The sequence below is a fragment of the Heterodontus francisci genome, unplaced genomic scaffold, assembly GCF_036365525.1.
Source record: "Heterodontus francisci isolate sHetFra1 unplaced genomic scaffold, sHetFra1.hap1 HAP1_SCAFFOLD_64, whole genome shotgun sequence".
Taxonomy (NCBI): Eukaryota; Metazoa; Chordata; class Chondrichthyes; order Heterodontiformes; family Heterodontidae; genus Heterodontus; species Heterodontus francisci.
Genome location: NW_027140221.1, coordinates 3,666,161 through 3,677,828, shown reverse-complemented (window position 1 = coordinate 3,677,828; position 11,668 = coordinate 3,666,161).

Sequence of the window (11,668 nt, the reverse complement as noted above, 5' to 3'; positions counted from 1 at the left end):
TGATACTGTGTGTCAGTTTATGTCTTTGTTACTTGGTGTAAGTGTATGTCTTTGTTTCTTGGTGTCAGTGTATGTCTTTGTTACTTGGTGTCAGTATTTGTCTTTGTTACTTGGTGTAAGTGTGCGTCTCTGGTACTGTGTGTCAGTGTATGTCTTTGTGACTTGGTGTCAGTGTCTGTCTTTGATACTGTGTGTCAGTTTATGTCTTTGTGACTTGGTGTCAGTGTATGTCTTTGTTACTTGGTGTCAGTGTATGTCTGTGTTACATGGTGTCAGTGTGTGTCTTTGTTACTGGGTGTCAGTGTATGTCTTTGTTACTTGGTGTAAGTGTGTGTCTGTGTTACTGGGTATCAGTGTATGTCTTTGTTACTTGGTGTCAGTGTATGTCTGTGTTACTTCGTGTAAGTGTGCGTGTGTGTTACATGGTGTAAGTGTATGTCTTTGTTACTTGGTGTCAGTGTATGTCTGTGTTACTTGGTTTAAGTGTATGTCTTTGTTACTTGGTGTCAGTGTTTGTCTTTGTTACTTGGTGGAAGTGTGTGTCTGTGTTACTGGCTATCAGTGTATGTCTTTGTGACTTGCTGTCAGTCTATGTCTTTGTTACTGGGTGTCAGTGTATGTCTTTGTTACTTGGTGTCAATGTGTGTCTGTGTATGTATTTGGTACTGTGTGTCTGTGTTTCTCTATGTTACTGGGTGTCAGTGTGTGTTTGTTTGTGTTACTGGGTGTCAGTGTGTGTCTGTGTTACTTGGTGTAAGTGTATGTCTTTGTTTCCTGGTGTAAGTGTGTGTCTGTGTTACTGGGTATCAGTGTAAGTCTTTGTGACTTGGTGTCAGTGTATGTCTTTGTTACTTGGTGTCAGTGTATGTCTGTGTTACTGGGTATCAGTGCATGTCTCTGTTACATGGTGTCAGTGTATGTCTGTGTTACTTGGTGTAAGTGTGTGTCTTTGTTACTTGGTGTCAGTGTATGTCTGTGTTTCTGGGTATCACTGCATGTCTTTGTTACATGGTGTCAGTGTATGTCTGTGTTACTTGGTGTAAGTGTATGTCTTTGTTACTGGGTGTCAGTGTCTGTCTTCGTTACTCGGTGTCAGTGTTTGTCTTTGTTACTGGGTGTCATTGTCTGTCTTTGTGACTTGTTGTGTCAGTGTATATCTTTGTTACTTGGTGTAAGTGTGTGTCTGTGTTACTGGGTATCAGTGCATGTCTTTGCTACATGGTGTCAATGTATGTCTGTGTTACTTGGTGAAAGTGTGTGTCTTTGTTACTTGGTGTAATTGTATGTCTTTGTAACGTGGTGTCAGCGTATGTCTGTGTGACTTGGTATAAGTGTATGACTTTGTTACTTGGTGTCAGTGTTTGTCTTTGTTACTTGGTGTAAGTTTGTGTCTGTGTAGCTTGGTGTAAGTGTGTGTCTGTGTTACTTGGTATCAGTGTATGTCTTTGTTACTTGGTGTAAGTATGTGTCTGTGTTACTGGGTGTCATTTTATGTCTTTGTTACTTGGTGTCATTGTATGTCTGTGTTACTTGGTGCAAGTGTGTGTCTTTGTTACCTGGTGTAATTGTATGTCTTTTTTACTTGGTGTCAGTGTATGTCTTTGTTACTTGGTGTAAGTGTGCGTTTGTGTTACTTGTTGTAATTGTGTGTCTGTGTTACTTGGTATCATTGTCTGTCTTTGTTACTTGGTGTAAGTGTGTGTCTGTGTTACTGGATAACAGTGTATGTCTTTGTTCCTTGGTTTCCGTGTATCTCTGTGTTACTTGGTGTAAGTGTGTGTCTTTGTTACTTGGTGTAATTGTATGTCTTTGATACTTGGTGTCAGTGTATGTCTGTGTTACTTGGTGTAATTGTATGTCTTTGTTACTTGGTGTCAGTGTATGTCTTTGTTACTGGGTATCACTGCATGTCTTTGTTACATGGTGTCAGTGTCTGTCTGTGTTACTTGGTGTAAGTGTATGTCTTTGTTACTGGGTGTCAGTGTCTGTCTTCGTTACTTGGTGTCAGTGTTTGTCTTTGTTACTGGGTGTCATTGTCTGTCTTTGTGACTTGTTGTGTCAGTGTATATCTTTGTTACTTGGTGTAAGTGTGTGTCTGTGTTACTGGGTATCAGTGCATGTCTTTGCTACATGGTGTCAATGTATGTCTGTGTTACTTGGTGTAAGTGTGTGTCTTTGTTACTTGGTGTAATTGTATGTCTGTGTTACTTGGTATAAGTGTATGACTTTGTTACTTGGTGTCAGTGTTTGTCTTTGTTACTTGGTGTAAGTATGTGTCTGGGTTACTGGGTGTCATTTTATGTCTTTGTTACTTGGTGTCATTGTATGTCTGTGTTACTTGGTGTAAGTGTGTGTCTTTGTTACTTGGTGTAATTGTATGTCTTTGTTACTTGGTGTCATTGTATGTCTGTGTTACTTGGTGTAAGTGTGTGTCTTTGTTACTGGGTGTCATTGTCTGTCTTTGTGACTTGTTGTGTCAGTGTATATCTTTGTTACTTGGTGTCAGTGTATGTCTGTGTTACTGGGTATCAGTGCATGTCTTTGTTACATGGTGTCAGTGTATGTCTGTGTTACTTGGTGTAAGTGTGTGTCTTTGTTTACTTGGTGTCAGTGTATGTCTGTGTTACTGGGTATCACTGCATGTCTTTGTTACATGGTGTCAGTGTATGTCTGTGTTACTTGGTGTAAGTGTATGTCTTTGTTACTGGGTGTCAGTGTCTGTCTTCGTTACTTGGTGTTAGTGTTTGTCTTTGTTACTGGGTGTCATTGTCTGTCTTTGTGACTTGTTGTGTGAGTGTATATCTTTGTTACTTGGTGTAAGTGTGTGTCTGTGTTACTGGGTATCAGTGCATGTCTTTGCTACATGGTGTCAATGTATGTCTGTGTTACTTGGTGGAAGTGTGTGTCTTTGTTACTTGGTGTAATTGTATGTCTTTGTTACTTGTTGTCAGTGTACGTCTGTGTAACTTGGTTTAAGTGTATGCCTTTGTTACTTGGTGTCAGTGTATGTCTTTGTTGCTTGGTGTAAGTGTGTGTCTCTGTTACTTGGTGTAAGTGTGTGTCTGTGTTACTTGGTATCAGTGTATGTCTTTGTTACTTGGTGTAAGTGTGTGTCTCTGTTACTGGTTAACAGTGTATGTCTTTGTTACTTGGTGTCAGTGTATGTATGTGTTACTTGGTGTAAGTGTGTGTCTTTGTTACTTGGTGTAAGTGTGTGTCTGTGTTACTTGGTATCAGTGTATGTCTTTGTTACTTGGTGTCAGTGTATGTCTGTGTTACTTGGTGTAAGTATGTCTCTTTGTTTCTTCGTGTAATTGTATGTCTTTGTAACTTGGTGTCAGTGTATGGCTGTGTTTCTTGGTGCAAGTGTATGTCTTTGTTACTTGGTGTCAATGTATGTCTTGGTTACTTGGTGTCAGCGTATGTCTCTGTTACTGTGTGTCAGTGTATGTCTTTGTGACTTGGTGTCAGTGTCTGTCTTTGATACTGTGTGTCAGTTTATGTCTTTGTTACTTGGTGTCAGTGTATGTCTGTGTTACTGGGTGTCAGTGCATGTCTTTGTTACATGGAGTCAGTGTATGTCTGTGTTACTTGGTGTAAGTGTGTGTCTTTGTTACTTGGTGTAAGTGTATGCCTGTGTTACTGGGTATCAGTGTATGTCTTTGTTACTTGGTGTCAGTGTATGTCTTTGCTACTTGGTGTAAGTGTGTGTCTGTGTTACTGGGTGTCAGTGTCTGTCTTTGTTAAATGGTGTCAGTGTATGTCTGTGTTACATGGTGTCAGTGTTTGTCTTTGTTACTGGGTATCAGCGTATGTCATTGTTACTTGGTGGAAGTGTGTGTCTGTGTTACTGGGTATCAGTGTAGGTCTTTGTTACTTATTGTAAGTGTATGTCTTTGTTACTTGGTGTCAGTGTATGTCTGTGTTACTTGGTTAAAGTGTATGTCTTTGTTACTTGGTGTCATTGTTTGTCTTTGTTAATTGCGGGAAGTGTGTGTCTGTGTTACTGGGTATCAGTGTATGTCTTTGTGACTTGGTGTCAGTATATGTCTTTGTTACTGGGTGTCAGTGTATGTCTCTGTTACTTGGTGTCACTGTGTGTCTGTGTATGTCTTTGTTACTGTGTGTCTGTGTTTCTCTATGTTACTGGGTGTCAGTGTGTGTTTGTTTGTGTAACTGGGTGTCAGTGTGTGTCTGTGTTACTGGGTATCAGTGCAAGTGTTTGTGACTTGGTGTCAGTGTATGTCTTTGTTACTGGGTGTCAGTGTATATCTTTGTTACTTGGTGTAAGTCCAGGTCTGTGTTACTGGGTATCAGTGTATGTCTTTGTTTGTTGGTGTCAGTGTATGTCTTTGTTACTTGGTGTCAGTGTATGTATGTGTTACTGGGTATCAGTGCATGTCTTTGTTACATGGTGTCAGTGTATGTCTGTGTTACTTGGTGTAAGTGTGTGTCTTCGTTACTTGGTGTCAGTGTATGTCTGTGTTACTGGGTATCACTGCATGTCTTTGTTACATGGTGTCAGTGTATGTCTGTGTGACTTGGTGTCAGTTTCTGTCTTTGATACTGTGTGTCAGTTTATGTCTTTGTTACTTGGTGTAAGTGTATGTCTTTGTTTCTTGGTGTCAGTGTATGTCTTTGTGACCTGGTGTCAGTGTCTGTCTTTGATACTGTGTGTCAGTTTATGTCTTTGTGACTTGGTGTCAGTGTATGTCTGTGTTACTTGGTGTAAGTGTGTGTCTTTGTTACTTGGTGTAAGTGTGTGTCTGTGTTACTGGGTGTCAGTGTATGTCTTTGTTACTTGGTGTCAGTGTATGTCTGTGTTACATGGTGTCAGTGTGTGTCTTTGTTACTGGGTGTCAGTGTATGTCTTTGTTACTTGGTGTAAGTGTGTGTCTGTGTTACTGGGTATCAGTGTATGTCTTTGTTACTTGGTGTCAGTGTATGTCTGTGTTACTTCGTGTAAGTGTGCGTGTTTGTTACATGGTGTAAGTGTATGTCTTTGTTACTTGGTGTCAGTGTCTGTCTGTGTTACTTGGCTTAAGTGTATGTCTTTGTTACTTGGTGTCAGTGTTTGTCTTTGTTACTTGGTGGAAGTGTGTGTCTGTGTTACTGGCTATCAGTGTATGTCTTTGTGACTTGCTGTCAGTCTATGTCTTTGTTACTGGGTGTCAGTGTATGTCTTTGTTACTTGGTGTCAATGTGTGTCTGTGTATGTATTTGGTACTGTGTGTCTGTGTTTCTCTATGTTACTGGGTGTCAGTGTGTGTTTGTTTGTGTTACTGGGTGTCAGTGTGTGTCTGTGTTACTTGGTGTAAGTGTATGTCTTTGTTTCCTGGTGTCAGTGTATGCCTTTTTTACTTGGTGTCAGTGTCTGTCTTTGTTACTTGGTGTAAGTGTGTGTCTGTGTTACTGGGTATCAGTGTAAGTCTTTGTGACTTGGTGTCAGTGTATGTCTTTGTTACTTGGTGTCAGTGTATGTCTGTGTTACTGGGTATCAGTGCATGTCTCTGTTACATGGTGTCAGTGTATGTCTGTGTTACTTGGTGTAAGTGTGTGTCTTTGTTACTTGGTGTCAGTGTATGTCTGTGTTTCTGGGTATCACTGCATGTCTTTGTTACATGGTGTCAGTGTATGTCTGTGTTACATGGTGTCAGTGTATGTCTGTGTTACTTGGTGTAAGTGTATCTCTTTGTTACTGGGTGTCAGTGTCTGTCTTCGTTACTTGGTGTCAGTGTTTGTCTTTGTTACTGGGTGTCATTGTCTGTCTTTGTGACTTGTTGTGTCAGTGTATATCTTTGTTACTTGGTGTAAGTGTGTGTCTGTGTTACTGGGTATCAGTGCATGTCTTTGCTACATGGTGTCAATGTATGTCTGTGTTACTTGGTGAAAGTGTGTGTCTTTGTTACTTGGTGTAATTGTATGTCTGTTACGTGGTGTCAGCGTATGTCTGTGTTACTTGGTATAAGTGTATGACTTTGTTACTTGGTGTCAGTGTTTGTCTTTGTTACTTGGTGTAAGTTTGTGTCTGTGTAGCTTGGTGTAAGTGTGTGTCTGTGTTACTTGGTATCAGTGTATGTCTTTGTTACTTGGTGTAAGTATGTGTCTGTGTTCCTGGGTGTCATTTTATGTCTTTGTTACTTGGTGTCATTGTATGTCTGTGTTACTTGGTGTAAGTGTGTGTCTTTGTTACTTGGTGTAATTGTATGTCTTTGTTACTTGGTGTCAGTGTATGTCTTTGTTACTTGGTGTAAGTGTGCGTTTGTGTTACTTGTTGTAATTGTGTGTCTGTGTTACTTGGTATCATTGTCTGTCTTTGTTACTTGGTGTAAGTGTGTGTCTGTGTTACTGGATAACAGTGTATGTCTTTGTTCCTTGGTTTCCGTGTATCTCTGTGTTACTTGGTGTAAGTGTGTGTCTTTGTTATTTCGTGTAATTGTATGTCTTTGATACTTGGTGTCAGTGTATGTCTGTGTTACTTGGTGTAATTGTATGTCTTTGTTACTTGGTGTCAGTGTATGTCTTTGTTACTGGGTATCACTGCATGTCTTTGTTACATGGTGTCAGTGTCTGTCTGTGTTACTTGGTGTAAGTGTATGTCTTTGTTACTGGGTGTCAGTGTCTGTCTTCGTTACTTGGTGTCAGTGTTTGTCTTTGTTACTGGGTGTCATTGTCTGTCTTTGTGACTTGTTGTGTCAGTGTATATCTTTGTTACTTGGTGTAAGTGTGTGTCTGTGTTACTGGGTATCAGTGCATGTCTTTGCTACATGGTGTCAATGTATGTCTGTGTTACTTGGTGTAAGTGTGTGTCTTTGTTACTTGGTGTAATTGTATGTCTTTGTTACGTGGTGTCAGCGTATGTCTGTGTTACTTGGTATAAGTGTATGACTTTGTTACTTGGTGTCAGTATTTGTCTTTGTTACTTGGTGTAAGTTTGTGTCTGTGTGGCTTGGTGTAAGTGTGTGTCTGTGTTACTTGGTATCAGTGTATGTCTTTGTTACTTGGTTTAAGTATGTGTCTGTGTTACTGGGTGTCATTTTATGTCTTTGTTACTTGGTGTCATTGTTCTTTTTTTTTTTTTTCTTTTACTACCAAAGACACACACTGACACCAAGTAACACAGACATACACTGACACCAAGTAAAAAAGACATCCACTTACACCAAGTACAAAGACAAGCACTGACACGAAGTAACAAAGACATACAATTATCACCAGCAACACAGACACGCACTGCCACCCAGTAACAAAGACATACACTGACACCAAGTAACAAAGACAGACACTGATACGCAGTAACACAGACACACCCTTACACCAAGAAACAAAGAAATGTACTGATACCCAATAACACAGACACATACTTACACCAACTAACACAGACATCCTTTCCTTTTGGGCCTCCTTATCTCGAGAGACAATGGATATGCTCCTGGAGGTGGTCAGTGGTTTGTGAAGCAGCGCCTGGAGTGGCTATAAAGGCCAATTCTGGAGTGACTGGCTCTTCCACAGGTGCTGCAGAGAAATTTGTTTGTTGGGGCTGTTGCACAGTTGGCTCTCCCCTTGCGCCTCTGTCTTTTTTCCTGCCAACTACTAAGTCTCTTCGACTCGCCACAATTTAGCCCTGTCTTTATGGCTGCCCGCCAGCTCTGGCGAATGCTGGCAACTGACTCCCACGACTTGTGATCAATGTCACACGATTTCATGTCGCGTTTGCAGACGTCTTTATAACGGAGACATGGACGGCCGGTGGGTCTGATACCAGTGGCGAGCTCGCTGTACAATGTGTCTTTGGGGATCCTGCCATCTTCCATGCGGCTCACATGGCCAAGCCATCTCAAGCGCCGCTGACTCAGTAGTGTGTATAAGCTGGGGATGTTGGCCGCTTCAAGGACTTCTGTGTTGGAGATATAGTCCTGCCACCTGATGCCAAGTATTCTCCGAAGGCAGCGAAGATGGAATGAATTGAGACGTCGCTCTTGGCTGGCATACGTTGTCCAGGCCTCGCTGCCGTAGAGCAAGGTACTGAGGACACAGGCCTGATACACTCGGACTTTTGTGTTCCGTGTCAGTGCGCCATTTTCCCACACTCTCTTGGCCAGTCTGAACATAGCAGTGGAAGCCTTACCCATGCGCTTGTTGATTTCTGCATCTAGAGACAGGTTACTGGTGATAGTTGAGCCTAGGTAGGTGAACTCTTGAACCACTTCCAGAGCGTGGTCGCCAATATTGATGGATGGAGCATTTCTGACATCCTGCCCCATGATGTTCGTTTTCTTGAGGCTGATGGTTAGGCCAAATTCATTGCAGGCAGACGCAAACCTGTCGATGAGACTCTGCAGGCATTCTTCAGTGTGAGATGTTAAAGCAGCATCGTCAGCAAAGAGGAGTTCTCTGATGAGGACTTTCCGTACTTTGGACTTCGCTCTTAGACGGGCAAGGTTGAACAACCTGCCCCCTGATCTTGTGTGGAGGAAAATTCCTTCTTCAGAGGATTTGAACGCATGTGAAAGCAGCAGGGAGAAGAAAATCCCAAAAAGTGTGGGTGCGAGAACACAGCCCTGTTTCACACCACTCAGGATAGGAAAGGGCTCTGATGAGGAGCCACCATGTTGAATTGTGCCTTTCATATTGTCATGGAATGAGGTGATGATACTTAGTAGCTTTGGTGGACATCCGATCTTTTCTAGTAGTCTGAAGAGACCACGTCTGCTGACGAGGTCAAAGGCTTTGGTGAGATCAATGAAAGCAATGTAGAGGGGCATCTGTTGTTCACGGCATTTCTCCTGTATCTGACGAAGGGAGAACAGCATGTCAATAGTCGATCTCTCTGCACGAAAGCCACACTGTGCCTCAGGGTCTTTGTTACTTGGTGTCATTGTATGTCTGTGTTACTTGGTGTAAGTGTGTGTCTTTGTTACTTGGTGTAATTGTATGTCTTTGTTACTTGGTGTCAGTGTATGTCTTTGTTACTTGGTGTAAGTGTGCGTTTGTGTTACTTGTTGTAATTGTATGTCTTTGTTACTTGGTGTCAGTGTATGTCTTTGTTACTTGGTGTCATTGTATGTCTGTGTTACTTGGTGTAAGTGTGTGTCTTTGTTACTGGGTGTCATTGTCTGTCTTTGTGACTTGTTGTGTCAGTGTATATCTTTGTTACTTGGTGTCAGTGTATGTCTTTGTTACATGGTGTCAGTGTATGTCTGTGTTACTTGGTGTAAGTGTGTGTCTTTGTTACTTGGTGTCAGTGTATGTCTGTGTTACTGGGTATCACTGCATGTCTTTGTTACATGGTGTCAGTGTATGTCTGTGTTACTTGGTGTAAGTGTGTGTCTTTGTTACTTGGTGTCAGTGTATGTCTGTGTTACTGGGTATCACTGCATGTCTTTGTTACATGGTGTCAGTGTATGTCTGTGTTACTTGGTGCAAGTGTATGTCTTTGTTACTGGGTGTCAGTGTCTGTCTTCGTTACTTGGTGTCAGTGTTTGTCTTTGTTACTGGGTATCATTGTCTGTCTTTGTGACTTGTTGTGTGAGTGTTTATCTTTGTTACTTGGTGTAAGTGTGTGTCTGTGTTACTGGGTATCAGTGCATGTCTTTGCTACATGGTGTCAATGTATGTCTGTGTTACTTGGTGTAAGTGTGTGTCTTTGTTACTTGGTGTAATTGTATGTCTTTGTTACTTGGTGTCAGCGTATGTCTGTGTTACTTGGTGTAAGTGTATGACTTTGTTACTTGGTGTAAGTTTCTGTCTGTGTTGCTTGGTGTAAGTGTGTGTCTGTGTTACTTGGTATCAGTGTATGTCTTTGTTACTTGGTGTAAGTGTGTGTCTGTGTTACTTGTTAGCAGTGTATGTCTTTGTTACTTGGTGTCAGTGTCTGTCTCTGTTACTTGGTGTAAGTGTGTGTCTTTGTTACTTGGTGTAATTGTATGTCTTTGTTACTTGGTGTCATTGTATGTCTGTGTTACTTGGTGTAATTGTATGTCTTTGTTACTTGGTATCAGTGTGTGTCTTCGTTACTTGGTGTAAGTGTGTGACTGTGCTACTGGGTATCAGTGTTTGTCTTTGTTACCTGGTGTCAGTGTATGTCTTTGTGACTTGGTGTCAGTGTATGTCTTTTTTACTGGGTGTCAGTGGATGTCTTTGTGACTTGGTGTCAGTGTATGTCTTTGTTACTGTGTGGCAGTTTCTGTCTTTGTTACTTGGTGTCAGTGTGTGTCTTTGTTACTTGGTGTAAGTGTGTGTCTGTGTTACTGGGTATCAGTGTATGTCTTTGTTACTTGGTGTCAGTGTATGTCTTTGTTACTTGGCGTAATTGTGTGTCTGTGTTACTGGGTGTCAGTGTATGTCTTTGTTACTTGGTGTCAGTGTATGCCTGTGTTACATGGTGTCAGTGTGTGACTTTGTTACTGGGTGTAAGTGTATGTCTTTGTTACTTGGTGTACGTTTGTGTCTGTGTTACTGGGTATCAGTGTATATCTTTGTTACTTGGTGACAATGTTTGTCTGTGTTAGTCTTTGTTACTTGGTGTCACTGTGTGTCTGTGTATGTCTTAGTTAATGTGTGTCTGTGTTTCTCTATGTTACTGGTTGTCAGTGTATGTCTTTGTTACTTGGTGCAATGTGTGTCTGTGTTACTGGGTATCAGTGTATGTCTTTGTTTGTTGGTGTCAGTGTATGTCTTTGTTACTTGGTGTCAGTGTATGTCTGTGTCACTTGGTGTAAGTGTGTGTCTTTGTTACTTGGTGTAATTGTATGTCTTTGTTAATTGGTGTCAGTGTTTGTCTGTGTTACTTGGTGTAAGTGTATGTCTTTGTTACTTGGTGTCAGTGAATGTCTTTTTCATTTGGTGTAAGTGTGTCTGTCTTACTTGGTGTAAGTTTGTGTCTGTGTTACTGGGTAACAGTGTATGTCTTCGTTACATGGTGTCAGTGTATGTCTGTGTTACTTGGTGTAAGTGTGTGTCTTTGTTACTTGGTGTAATTGAATGTCTTTGTTACTTGGTGTCAGTGTATGTCTTTGTTACTTGGTGAAAGTGTTTGTTTGTGTTACTTGGTGTCAGTGTGTTTCTGTGTTACTTGGTATCAGTGTATGTCTTTGTGACTTGGTGTCAGTGTATGTCTTTGTTACTGGGTGTCAGTGTGTGTCTTTGTGACTTGGTGTCAGTGTATGTCTTTGTTACTTGGTGTAAGTGTGTGTCTGTGTTACTGGGTATCAGTGTATGTCTTTGTTACTTGGTGTCAGTGTCTGTCCAAATACTTGGTGTAAGTGTCTGTCTTTGTTACTTGGTGTAATAGCCTGTCTTTGTTACTTAGTTTCACTGTTAATCGGTGTATGTCTTTGTTACTGTGTGTCTGTGTTTCTCTATGTTCCTGGGTGTCAGTGTATGTCTTTGTTTGTTGGTGTCATTGTATGTCTTTATTACTTGGTGTCAGTGTATGTCTGTGTTACTGTGTTTCAGTGTATGTCTTTGTTACATGGTGTCAGTGTCTGTCTGTGTTACTGTGTTTCAGTGTATGTCTTTGTTACATGGTGTCAGTGTATGTCTGTGGCACTTGGTGTAAGTGTGTGTCTTTGTTACTTGGTGTAATTGTATGTCTTTGTTACTTGGTGTCAGTGTTTGTCTGTGTTACTTGGTGTAAGTGTGTGTCTGTGTTACTGGGTAACAGTCT